The following is a 14,681-nucleotide window of genomic DNA, read 5'->3' on the forward strand; positions in this document are numbered from 1 at the left end:
CCAAAATTATCAAAAAAACTGTCAAAATTCTCGGAGTCGGTGAGCCGGTGGGCTGAGATCGAGCAAGCATCCCTCCCAGCGGGGTACACCCTAAGAGACCTACCATGGATCCCTAAGCATTCTAGGCCACCTGGCCTCTTGATGAACCCTATCATAAAATCGAATCTGTGGTTCTGGGATAAAATACACAACCTTCCGTCAGTGGCGCCTCATCCTTCCCCGTCGCACTCGTTACGAGGGCTGCTATTGTCTTTGCCAGATTCTCATCCTAATCTATGGCTTGCCCTAGGCTTAACCAAGCTAACGGACCTCTTTACTGGGGATAAACTAATCACCTATCAAGATTTTCTTCGATAGTTTAACCCGCCTTCTATCTTGCACTTTGAGTTCTGGAGACTACGTAGTCTCCTTTTGTCGTGGGGCTTTGATAAGGGTCCTTTACGAACCAAAACCATTTGGGAAATAAAATGGGACTCTCCGTCCTCCTCTACCAGACTCCTATCTATCTCCTATCGTGTACTCCTGAACTCTCCGGTCTTTTACAAATCTCCTCCGATACGACACTGGGAGTCTTCCTTAATGGTCTCACATGACTCTCATCAATGGCAAGAAGCAGTCCAATTAACCAAAAAAGCTATACACTGTATCACACTATATGAGTTGTTTCTCAAGGTCTTGCTACAATGGCATATGACCCCTATTCGTCTTTTTAAAATATCGCCTGTTAATTCACCTAAGTGTTGGAGAGGTTGTGATGATTTGGGAACCCCCCAACACATATGGTGGTCCTGCCCACAGATTCAGCCGCTTTGGCAGAAGGCAATCCAATTTTGCTCTTCCGGGGGCATTCATCTACCTATGTCACCAAGTGCATGTCTGCTTCATATTCTGCCTAGACAGTTGACCTTACCTCAAAAACTGTTTTGTATTTACCTATTCCTAGCCGTTAAGCTGGCTGTGGCCCGCATGTGGCTACAGCGTACCTCACCCTTATGGGAGCAAGTGACTGACATATTAAACTTTGTGAAGAAAATGGAGTCTTATGTCTCACACATCCATGGGTCTGCAGACCTCCAAATCAAAATTTGGGAGTATGGCCCAAAGTAATTCTCGCTGTATATATCACAGGGCACTCACAGACCCTGCACACTGTCTTCCTCTATCCCCTCCTGAATTCTTTCACCTCCCCCACCTCCTTCCTACCCTCCCTAGAATGAATCCAACTCTCCCTACCTTCCCCCCTAAACCCCCCCTATAACTCCTCCCCTTTTTTTTTTTTCTCTCTCTCCTCCCCTCTCCCCCTAACTGATAGCTAGACACAGTCATTATCTGGATCGATTGATATACTTGCTTTGCAACACAGTATGTTTATGTTTTGATGTTGGTAAGAACAGCCATGTTCAGATTCTCATGTTTTATGAAAATACTGCCTTAATTAGATAACTAGCAACATGTTTGCCTTTTTGTAGCAGCCAACAGTTGGCCTCCATGTCTGCTGAGACTGAGGTATAGCTGATAACCCATAGGCATTTGCTTTCAGCATTCAGTGTTCTCTTTTGTATCTTTATTTTTATGCATGTCTGTTCCACATACTGTAATTTCCAACTAATACCGTACTCTGTACTACCGATATTCAAATGTACGCTTTTGATGTTTTTCATGTTTACTCATTTATTGAAATAATAAAAATTATTATATAAAAAAAAAACTGTCAAAAAGCCGCGATGAGCAGCGGACTGTAGTTAACTAACAGTCATCGATCTCGCTGCTCTTCGGCTTTTTTACAGCTTTCTTGGTACCCTGTTACTAAACACCCACACTATACTATACTGTTTACCCCCTATACCGCCGCTCCCGGACCCCGCCGCAACTAAATAAAGTGTTTAACCCCTAAACCGCCGCTCCCAGAGCCCACCGCAACTCTAATAAATGTATTAACCCTAAACTGCCACTCCCACCGCCACCTACATTATACATATTAACCCCTAATCTTCTGCCCCCTATACCGCCGCCACCTACGTAAAGTTATTAACCCCTATCCTGCCGCTCCTGGACCCCGTCGCAACTAAATAAAGTGTTTAACCCCTAAACCGCTGCTCCCGGAGCCCACCACCACCTACATTATATTTATTAACCCCTAATCTGCCCCCCTACACCGCCGCCACCTACATTAAATTTATTAACCCCTAATCTGCCCCCCTACACCGCCGCCACCTACATTAAATTTATTAACCCCTAATATGCCCCCCTACACCGCTACCACTATATTAAATGTATTAACTCCTAAACCTAAGTCTAACACTAACCCTAACACCACCTAACTTAAATACAGGTAGCCCTCAGTTTACGCCGGGGTTAGGTTTCAGAAGGAATGGTTGTAAATTGAAACCGTTGTAAATTGAAACCCAGTTTATAATGTAAGTCAATGGGAAGTGAGGGAGTTAGGTTCCAGGCCCCTCTCAAAATTGGCATAAGTAACACCTAATACATTATTTTTAAAGCTTTGAAATGAAGACTTTAAATGGTAAACAGCATTATAAGCCTAAAAATATACTGTAGATTGTATCATCATCAAACTAAGTTTAATAAACAAAAACATTTGCTAAACCGCACCTAATGAAATTATCACACAAACACAGACTGTATCATCATCAATCTAAGTTTAATGAACAAAAACAAAATAGTCACACAACAGACTGTATCATCATCAAACTTAGTTTAATGTAGAAAAACGTTTTTTTACTTGCATTTTTCTGCAGCTAAGTGGCTGCTAGATCTTGTTCCTTTAAAAACGGATCCATTGCTCAGGTCTGGTTATACACTGATTTCAGCCTGCATGTGTTTAATCACACAACAGACTGTATCATCATCAAACTAAGGTTAATGAACAAAAACGTTTTTTACTTGCCTTTTTCTGCAAATAGTTCTCTGCATTGAGTCTGCAGCTAAGGGAAGTGGCTGCTAGATCTTGTTCCTTTGAAAGCTGATCCATTGATCATGTCTGGCTTGCTTTTCTTTGCATGTGTTTGCTGCAACACAAGCGGACAGCTCCACCTACTGGCTATTTTAATGTATGCATGTTAAATGCTTTCAATAGCAGTCGATGCTTTTCAATAGCAAAAAAAAAGGGCGTTATTCTGAAACGGCGCAAATTGAACCGTCGTAAACCGAGGGCCACCTGTAAAATTATTCCTATTTAAAAGTAAATATTTACCTATAAAATAAACCCTAAGCTAGCTACAATATAACTAATAGTTATATTGTATCTAGCTTAGGGTTTATTTTTATTTTACAGGCAAGTATTTATTTTAACTAGGTAGAATAGTTACTAAATAGTTATTAACTATTTAATAGCTACCTAGTTAAAACAAATACAAAACTACATGTAAAATAAAACCTAACCTAAGTTACAATTACACCTAACACTACACTATAACTAAATTAATTACCTACATTAACTACAATTAACTACAATTAAATACAATTATCTAAAGTACAAAAAATAAAAAACACTAAATTACAGAAAAATAATAAAATAATTACAAGTTTTATAAACTAATTACGCCTAATCTAATCCCCCTAATAAAATAAAAAAGCCCCCCAAAATAATAAAAAGCCCTACCCTATACTAAATTACAAATAGCCCTTAAAAAGGCTTTTTGTGGGGCATTGCCCCAAAGTAATCAGCTCTTTTACCTGAAAAAAAGTACAATACCCCCTCCAACATTAAAACCCACCACCCACACACCCAATCCTACTCTAAAACCCACCCAATCCCCCCTTAATAAAACCTAACACTAACCCCTTGAAGATCACCCTACCTTGAGACGTCTTCACCCAACCCGGCCGAAGTCCTCCACGAAGCCGGGGTGAAGAGGTCCTCCAGACTGGCAGAAGTCTTCATCCAAGCCAGCCAGAAGAGGTCCTCCAGATGGGCAGAAGTCTTCATCCAGGCGACATCTTCTATCTTTATCCATCCGGCGCGGAGCAGGTCCATCTTCAAGACATCCGACGCGGAGCATCCTTCATGGCTGACGACTAACCGATGAATGAAGGTTACTTTAAATGACGTCATCCAAGATGGTGTCCCTTGAATTCCGATTGGCTGATAGAATTCTATTAGCCAATTAGAATTAAGGTAGAAAAAATCCTATTGGCTGATGCAGCCAATAGGATTGAGCTTGCATTCTATTGGCTGTTCCAATCAGCCAATAGAATGTGAGCTCAATCCTATTGGCTGATTGGATCAGCCAATAGGATTGAATTTCAATCCTATTGACTGATTGCATCAGCCAATAGGATTTTTTCTACCTTAATTCCGATGGGCTGATAGAATTCTATCAGCCAATCGGAATCTAAGGGACGCCATCTTGGATGACGTCACTTAAAGGAACCTTCATTTGTCGGGTAGTCGTCGGATGAAGAGGATGCTCCACGTTGGATGTCTTGAAGATGGAGCTGCTCCGCGTTGGATGGATGAAGATAGAAGATGCCGTCTGGATGAAGACTTCTGCCTGTCTGGAGGACCACTTCCGCCGGCTTGGCTGAAGACTTCTCCCAGCTTCGTTGAGGACTTCGGCCCAGCTGGATGAAGATTTCTGCCCCTTACTTGAGGATGAATGTTGGATCTTCAGAACTGTAAGTCGATCTTCAGGGGGTTAGTGTTAGGTTTTTTTAAGGGTGTATTGGGTGGGTTTTATTTTTAGGTTAGGGTTTGGGCCTGCAAAAGAGCTAACTGCCCTTTTAAGGGTAATGCCCATCCAAATGCCCTTTTCAGGGCAATGGGGAGCTTAGGTTTTTTTAGGTTGTATTTTATTTGGGGGGTTGTTTGTGTGGGTGGTGGGTTTTACTGTTGGGGGGTTGTTTGTTTTTTACATGTAAAAGAGCTGATAACTTTGGGGCAATGCCCCGCAAAAGGCCCTTTTAAGGACTATTGGTAGTTTAGTTTAGGCTAGGGTTTTTTTTATTTGGGGGGGGGGGCTTATTTTCATTTGATAGGGCTATTAGATTAGGTGTAATTAGTTTAAATATCTAATTTGTTTATTATTTTCTGTAATTTAGTGTTTTGTTTTGTTTTTTACTTTAGCTAATTTAATTTAATTTATTTAATTGTATTTAATTTAGTAAATGTATTTAATTGTAGTTTAGTGTTAAGTGTTATTGTAACTTAGGTTAGGTTTAATTTTACAGGTACTTTTGTATTTATTTTAGCTAGGTAGTTATTAAATAGTTAATAACTATTTAGTAACTATTCTACCTAGTTAAAATAAATACAAACTTGCCTGTAAAATAAAAAATAAACCCTAAGCTAGCTACAATGTAGCTATTAGTTATTTTGTAGCTAGCTAAGGGTTTATTTTATAGGTAAGTATTTATTTTTAAATAGGAATAATGTAGTTAAAGGGACACTGAACTCAAATTTTTTCTTTTGTGATTCAGATAGAGCATGCAATTTTAAGCAACTTTCTAATTTACTCCTATTATCAAATGTTCTTCATTCTCTTGGTATTTTTATTTGAAAAGAAAGAATCTAAGTTTAGATGTCGGCGAATTTTTTATAAACACCCTGGGTTGTTCTTGCTTATTGGTGGAAAATTCATCCACCAATAAACAAGTGCTGTCCAGGGTACTGGACTTTCTTTTTCAAATAAAGATAGTAAGATAATTTTTTTTATAATAGGAGTAATTTAGAAAGTTGCTTAAAATTGCATGCTTTATCTGAATCATGAAAGAAAAAAATTGGGTTCAGTATCCCTTTAATGATAGTAATTTTATTTAGATGTATTTAAATTATACTTAAGTTAGGGAGATTTTAGGGTTAGGGTTAGACTTAGGTTTAGGGGTTAATACATTTAGTATAGTGGGGGCGACAGATTAGTGGTTAATAAATGTAGGTAGGTGGCGGCGATGTTAGGGACGGCAGATTAGGGGTTAATAATATTTAACTAATATTTGCGAGGCGGGAGTGCGGCGGTTTAGGGGTTAATATGTTTATTATAATGTTGGCCACTTTGGGGGCGGCAGATTAGGGGTTAATAAGTGTAGGTAGGTTGCAGCGACATTAGGGGAGGCAGATTAGGGGTTAATAAGTGTAGGTAGGTGTCGGCGATGTTGGGGGCAGCAGATTAGGGGTTCATAAATATAATGTGGGTGACAGCGGTGTCCGGTGCGGCAGATTAGGGGTTCAAAATTTAATTTTATTGTTTGCGATGTGGAAGGGCCTCGGTTTAGGGGTTAATTGGTAGTTTATGGGTGTTAGTGTACTTTTTAGCACTTTAGTTAAGAGTTTTATGGTACAACGCCATAACATAAAACTCATAACTACTGACTTTTAAATGCGTTAGGACTCTTGACAGGGTAGGGTGTACAGCTCACTTTTTGGCCTCCCAGGACAGACTCGTAATACCGGCGCTATGGAAGTCCCATAGAAAAAAGACTTTACAAAGTTTACGTAAGTCGTTTTGTGGTAAGGCCAAAGAAGTGTGCGGTGACCCTAAACCTTCAAGACTCGTAATAGCAGCGGGCGTAAAAAAGTAGTGTTAGGCTTTTTTACCTTAACGCACAACTCGTAATCTAGCCATATTTTAGGGATCTATTATTAACGGGAAAGTAGATGTAGATTTGCATCTAAACTCAAAAAAATATGTGATTAGGGGTACTGCTACAGGAAGTATAAGGACCAATGAAATTAATGAAACACAGGGTCTATAAAATCCCACAAGTCATTCATATCCTAGACTCTGTGGAGGGTGCAACATTACCCCACTCCTAGGGGCCGAATTATTAAACTCCGAATGGCCCCTGTTTCCGCTGTTCCATAGCTGATCCGCTGCCTCTGAGGCTGCGATCTTCAATCCGCCTGATCCTATATGATCCGGCTGATTGACAACCCCAGCTAGCGGACAATTTTCAGGGCAATGGGGAGATTAGGTTTTTTTAGTTTGGCTTTTATTTGGGGGGTTGGTTGTGTGGGTGGTGGGTTTTACTGTTGGGGGGGTTGTTTGTATTTTTTTTTACAAGTAAAAGAGCTAATTTCTTTGGGGCAATGCCCCGCAAAAGGCCCTTTTAAGGACTATTGATAGTTTTTTTGTGTGATTTAGCTAATTTAATTTAATTTATTTAATTGTATTTAATATAGTTAATTTATTTAATTGTAGTATGGTGCTAGTTTAACTTAGGTAAGGATTTATTTTACAGGTAAATTTATATTTATTTTAGCAAGGTAGTTATTAAATAGTTAATAACTAATAACTATTCTACCTAGTTAAAATAAATACAAACTTGTCTGTAAAATAAAAATAAACCCTAAGCTAGCTACAATGTAACTATTAGTTATATTGTAGCTAGCGTAGGGTTTATTTTATAGGTAAGTATTTAGTTTTAATTAGGAATTATTTAGGTAATGATAGTAGGTTTTATTTAGATTTATTTAAATTATATTTAAGTTAGGGGGTGTTAGGGTTAGGGTTAGACTTAGGTTTAGGTTTAGGCTGACTTAAAGTGAATGTAAATTTTGATGCTAAAGTGCCCGGTTTTTAAAAATTCTATTAAAAACAGGGGCACTTTAATTCATCAAAATTTACATTTCACTGGTGATGTGAAAATACTTACCTTTTAATCTTGACAGCCGCTCTAGCTTCCCCCGGTCATCGCAAGCCTCTTCCTACGTCAGAAATGACAGATAGTTCATCCTCCAATCACGGCTTCCCCCCCAGGGGAATCAGTGTCTGATTCAATGCAGTGGTTGGAGGAAGCCAGATTCTTCATTTTAGACCCAGGAAGAGGCTTTGCAACGGGCGGAGGAAGATTAAAAGGTAAGTATTTTCACAACACGAGTGAAATGTAAATTTGATGAATTAAAGTGCCCCTGTTTTTAATTGAATTTTTAAAAACCGAGCACTTTATCATCAAAATTTACATTCACTTTAAGCAACGCTGGTATTGGAGTGTAGTGTGGAGCTCAATTTTGCTCTACGCTCACTTTTTGTCTTAACGCCAGGTTTGTAAAAACCCATAATACCAGCGCTACAGGTAAGTGAGCGGTGAGAAAAAACTGCACTTTAGCACCGCACACAGCTCATAATGCAAAACTTGTAATCTGGCCGTTAGTTTTTCCTAATATGATTTAGGTTAGGGATTATGACTAACATACAATTAACAACAAATTCACACTGTTATCAGAAAAATGTTTGTGCACCTTTATTTTTTCAATACATATATATATATACACAGGGCTTAAAATTTACAGTGGTCCATTAGTCCCTGACAAATTGGAAATTTGACTTTTTCCTATCTTTAACATTGAATGGACTAGTAACTTTTTCCCTCTGTGCTAGTATGCTGTATTTTGGGGGCCTTTTTCTGGACCTTTATAAAATTAACCAGAGAAAGTGCTAATTGCTACTGCAAGCTTGAGGTAGCAATAGACAGCCATTTGTAATGGCTGGTTATTTATCGCGAGCCAGTAAATGGCAAATGTACTGTCTGTGGGCACACAAGAAATTAGCACTTTAGCAATCTAGCCCTCAATGTTTAGTTGTGTGCAGTAAAACAACTTTGCAATATATGGTCATTATTTATTTTGCCCCCTTTTCATGTAATTTAGCTCTGAAAATTTAGCAGTTCCTAATTCTCAGAACTTGAAATGCACCTGCTGATTTCTCAGGACTATCTCTGCTACATGTCTTTCCCTATGTGGCTTTACACGCCTTACACATTTCAGACGAATACATAGTCATATCTTAACGTTTTCACATTACATCATCTTTTAATTTACGTGCATGTAATTAGTTCAGTTATTTAAGTTTGTTTATTGGTTGAGACATTGACCAATCATTTTAACAATTTGTTTTGAAAAAAGAAAATTGTAAAGTGAAAAGGTTAGGCTATGACTACGAATACATGAAAACGCATAAGCGGTTTCTTTAAATGCATGAACTTTTAAGGAATATGTTTTATCCTCCATGAATTTGAATAAAAACTATGTTTTATTGCTGTGTGCCCTTTCTTCTGCTTTTGTTTCTGATTAGAGTCGGCACTGGCACTATTACAGCACAGAGACCAGTGATTGGCTATAATATCCAAAGTGACCTTTGATAATGAGCCTCTGTTGTGTATCGGCAAAACGCTGTGGTTTCTAAAGCAATTGATTAGCACAGTCCTTCAAGGGGGTATGTAATGGAAAGCTATTGGCATTTTAGTGGCAGTCGTTACTGCTATAGACAACCATAACTTTGATGTATGAATCACCGTAAAAAGTCTGGGTTCCCTCAAGAGGTTACTGTCCCCTGATGCAAGGAATATGAGTATGCATTTACTTTGAAAAAGATTATGTTTCTGTTTTTCATATGACTGTTTGTTTGCTACAAGCTATAACAAATACTTACAAGGTTCATAAGTAATCAGTGAAAGACACTGGGAACATTATTTGTTTGTGGTTAACTTTGTGGTGATAGCAACATTAAAATTACTAATGCGTCTCAATTGCTAACAGAAGATATCCAGTATGAAAATAATTTAAAAATTCAGCAATAAATGCAAATAACTTTTCGCTCACGCACTAACCCGAAGTGCGAAAAAATCCAAATTTCAAATATCGCAACCACATTAATGTATTCTCCCATAGAATATAATGAATGTCATGAAAAATGGAGAGAAAAAGCACCCTACTCGCACATAAACCGATCGTGTTTAACCAAGTGCACTAACCCGACATTAACTATTAATATTTCAAATTCCAATTGGTAAAGTATATATCTACACCTAATAAACATACTGTAAAATATTTTAAATAATCCCTAGAATATATCTATATATTTTACAGTATGTTTATGAATTTTTAATAATTTATATACATTTTTATTAATATTTTATATATAATATTTTAATAACCCGCCCTAAGAATCCTTAGTTCTCATGTGCGCTAACCCAACTGTGTTAAGATCTAAATTGAGAAACAAGAAAAGCAAATCACATATTTTACATTCCTTTGTTATTCACATAAAAAAATAATGTAGTTTTTATTATTAAATATACACATAAATACATAATTACATATGTGCATACATCTATATATATATATATATATATATATATATATATACACACAACTTTAGGCATGTATATGTATGTATCTCTATGTTAAAGCTTTTTTTCTCTTACACCCTAGAGATATCTTTGAGCCCTTATAACTTTTGATTGCCATGTTTTAAAAATAATTTTTATCAGTGTTATTAAGATTGTAACCTTAATTTTATAATGTATTTTATGACACTTTTGTATTTGAGTGTAGCATTTAACCAGAGCTCTGAGGTTGCAATAACCCAACGCATGCTAAATTTAGTTGCGCTAGAGCGAACGCTTTTACTTTCAACTTCTAATACGTGCGCTACCTCCGATGCATGCAAACACCTACGATAAACCCCTTTTCACTTACATGTAACAGTGTGCAGCTCATAATCTAGCCCGAATTGTATAATGTTATAATAAATAAAACTCAAAGTAAAATGACAGCAAGACACAATCTGCTTTTTTAATTCTGAGTTTAGGCAATAATATATCTTTCAACTGGCGTCAAACTATCTGGTCCTAATATAAGATACCTTTTAGGACATTAAATGATTGACAGGTTTGATTGAGTATAGGTTCTCTCTATTATTGTGTGTATCAAACATTCTTATCTTTTTTTTTAGTTTTGTGATCACCCTGAAAAACTGATTATACATATGTGAAGAAATAAGGTATGTATAAGGTATTCCAAAATATTGTGAGCATAAAGTTACCAGGTATCACAGATAGTTATAGATAAAAAGTGCATAAGCAAGGCTTTAAGATTCTTAACACCTCACACAGTGGTTTATTTCAGGTTTATGCTGCACAGAAAAAAATAATTGGATATAAAAGATAAAATATATTTTAAATTGCGTGTCTTAATTGTATCTTATGTTAAAGTATGTTAATAGATGCTCTTATCTGGGCGGTTGAAGTAAGTGCATTTAGCAGTGCAATGAGGAGAAAAATGTAGTTACTGTGGGAGGGAAAGAGTAGCAAAGGAAAAAAAGAGAAGAAAGAGGGTCAGATAGTAAAAAAAGTAGAGATGCCTTAGAACAAGGGTTTTCCGTCCTTTCCTCAGGCATCCCTAACAGGCCAGATTTTCAGGGTTAGCTTGGTTCATTATTAATAATCAGCTGATTATTTCACATGTGCTCCAGTTCAGATATCCGAAAAATCTGGCCTGTTAGCAAGGTTTGAAAACTCCTGCTTTAGAGTAAAGTTTGTAGAATGATAGAGAGGTCAGCAATTTTTTTTTAGATTTTAGCTTGAAAGGTTTGCTGCATCTTATATGCAAAATACAGGAAGTAGACTCTCTGAGGTGCTATAAAAGATAATAAGAATAAAAGGATGGTGTGAAAAAATGTGATTTAATAAATCCAGTGCTATATACTGTGATGTGAAATGGTAACCAATCAGAATAAACATGTTGAAGGGATAAATGCAGGGATGGCATAGATAGCTTCCAATTACCTTTGAATAGCATGATACTGTAACAATATATAATCTACCAATCTATTAATATATTCCTATTTATTGGTTTCATTTTACTTTTTCTCACAGATTTAACCATTTTTTTTAGTTTCTGGTACATCTTAAATTGTTCCAGTCTTTGGATTTGATTCCAATCCATTTGAAGAAAAGGACAAAGCATCATTTGGATTTTTGTTGTATTTACAAGTTTTTAGGCATTCCAATCCTTAAAGGGATACTATACCCATTTTTTTCCTTTAATGATTCAGATAGAGCATGCAATTTTAAGAAACTTTCTAATGTACTCCTATTATCAATCTGTCTTTGTTCTCTTGCTATCTTTATTTAAAAAAGCAGGAATATAAGGTTAGCAACTGGCCCATTTTTGGTTCAGAACCTGGGTAGTGCTTGCTGATTGGTGTATACATGTCTGTATGTGCATTGGTAAGTAGATGAAAACATGTAAAAACATATATATGCAATATTCATATTTAATAAAGTATTTAGTAAAGTATTTACTGTAAATATTTCACATTTCAATGTTCTGCATATAGCAGAATATGTTTATAGGTATATATATTGTACCAAAAAAGATCAGATATATGTAGAAATATGTATTTATGAATAAATAGAACATATTCTGCTATGTGAATTACATTGGAATGTGAAATATTTAAATTTTCATGTCAGGTTAGCGCACTTGAGAATATGCAATCGGTTTGCGTGCGAGAGTGGGGTGTAAGGTTATTTTTCCACTGTAATCAAGCCCATACATTTTCTGTTTTTCTTATTATTATTGCTAATCAAGGATCGAGTCAATGTATAGGCAGAGGGGATCCCCATATCCTGAATAAAGTGAGCCCCTCCTGTGATAAACCGGTTAAGTGCAGCGACACACAAACAACAAGTAGAAAAACCACATCACCAGAGTGCTTCCAGGGGATTTAGCTTATGTTTAACCATTTATTTACAGGCATGGACATGACAACTGGGTGTAATACTTACTCAATGCTAGACCATAATCACTGTTTTTAGGCTGAGGGTTGAATATGGTCAGTCAGAAATACTTTAGTTAAGTTTATAAAATAGGGCATTGCAGCACCTGCCCATCTCATAATACTGTTGTTCAAAAAGGGGGATCAAACAGTGATTTTGGACAGGTGCATATTTGACCTAGGCCAACTAGACTTGTGCCCAGGGCAGCAAAAATTTAGGGTAACAGCAAATGTTCAAGAATAGTGTGATTTTGGTACGCAATGAGTTCCAGGAGTTTGGATAGGCCGAACAAGTTTTGCCGGTGCCACCAGCATTTTAGCAAAATATGCATTGCCATGAACATTGTAGATTATTTAAAGTATTTGCTTGCTATTATTTCAAACATAAATATATATTTGAAAATGTATAATTAATACATTAATAATATTAAGCAAACATTAAATACATTATTTATTTAAATTTCATTTAAAGTTATCTACAATAATTTAAACAATATGCATTGTACATGACTATGCATATTATTTAAAGATTGACCCCTAATCTGACATAACTTAAAGGGACAGTCTAGTCCAAAATAAACTTTCATGATTCAGATAGGGCATGTAATTTTAAACAATTTTCCAATTTACTTTTATCACCAATTTTGCTTTGTTCTCTTGGTATTCTTAGTTGAAAACTTAACCTAGGAGGTTCATATGCTAATTTCTTAGACCTTGAAGGCCGCCTCTTAAGAATGCATTTTAACAGGTTTTTCACCACTAGAGGGTGTTAGTTCATGAATTTCATATAGATAACACTGCTCATGCACGTGAAGTTACCTGGGAGCTATCACTGATTGGCTAAACTGCAAGTCTGTCAAAAGAACTGAAAAAAGGGGGAGTTTGCCGTTGTGCAAATGGACTGTTTTCGGTTGTTTGAGGTGCGTTAAAGGGACAGTCTAGGCCAAAATAAACTTTCAGGATTCAGATAGAGCATGTAATTTTAAACAATTTTCCAATTTACTTTTATCACCAATTTTGCTTTGTTCTCTTGGTATTCTTAGTTGAAAGCTTAACCTAGGAGGTTCATATGCTAATTTCTTAGACCTTGGCGGCCGCCTCTTAAGAATTCATTTTAACAGGTTTTTCACCACTAGAGGGTGTTAGTTCATGAATTTCATATAGATAACAATGTGCTCATCAGTGACGTGCAGTCATTAGAGGCAGGTGAGGCAGTGCCTCACCTGTCCTAATGACTAAAAACATTTATTTTTAGAATTATTATTATTAAAAATAAAAATAAAAAAAATTGTTTAATTTTTTTCCACCCCCCCGGTCCGGCATACATGGTATCATCCATGTTGCGTAATAGAAGGTAGGCAGTGAGCTGGTCCGTTGCCCTCCATCCATTGCACAACATGCCTGCCTGAGCCACAACTGAGCCAGCGACACCCACTGGTGCCTAAAAGCTGAGCCCATTGCTACCCATATGCTCCCATTTGAGGCTGCTCTTCTAGCAGCCTCGGGGAGCCAATCAGCAGCAGTCTTGTCAGTCACGTCACGTGACTGCTGACGAGGTGGAGCAGTGTGCGGAAGTGCTGGAGGGAACCTTGGAGCCCTCGGCCGAGTCACGTGGACACTAGTGCAATGTGAGAAGCCAGGCTGCTGGAAGGAAGATCCAAGAAGATCCGACGCAATCAGTGGAGTCAAGCAGCCAAGGAGTGAGCCGCACCCGCTGAGGACCGTTACTTGTTGTTGGCATTAGGTAACTAATCTATTCTACTACACTGTTTATCCTGATGAGCCGGCTACCGCTTGAGAGAGTAAGTTAAGAGAGTAAGTTAGACTATGGTACTGTACTGGTGCTGGTGTAATTTTATTTTCTCAACTTTTTTTTTCAACTTTTTTTTTTTCTTGCACCCCCCCTCCCCCCGCGGCCACTCTCTCTCCCCTCTGTCTGTCTGTCTGTCTGTCTATCTCTCCCCTCTGTGTCTCTCTTTCTCCCTTTACCCCTCTCTCCCCTCTGTCTCTCTTCTCTCTCTCTCTCCCCTCTGTCTCTCTATCCCTCCCCCTCTGTCTCTCTATCCAACCCCCTCTGTCTCTCTCTCACCGCATCTCTCTCTCTCTCCCCCTCTGTCTCTCTATCCCTCCCCCTCTGTCTCTTTATCCCTCCTCCTCTGTCTC

Source organism: Bombina bombina, chromosome 10 (genome assembly GCF_027579735.1).
Source record: "Bombina bombina isolate aBomBom1 chromosome 10, aBomBom1.pri, whole genome shotgun sequence".
NCBI classification, from domain to species: Eukaryota; Metazoa; Chordata; class Amphibia; order Anura; family Bombinatoridae; genus Bombina; species Bombina bombina.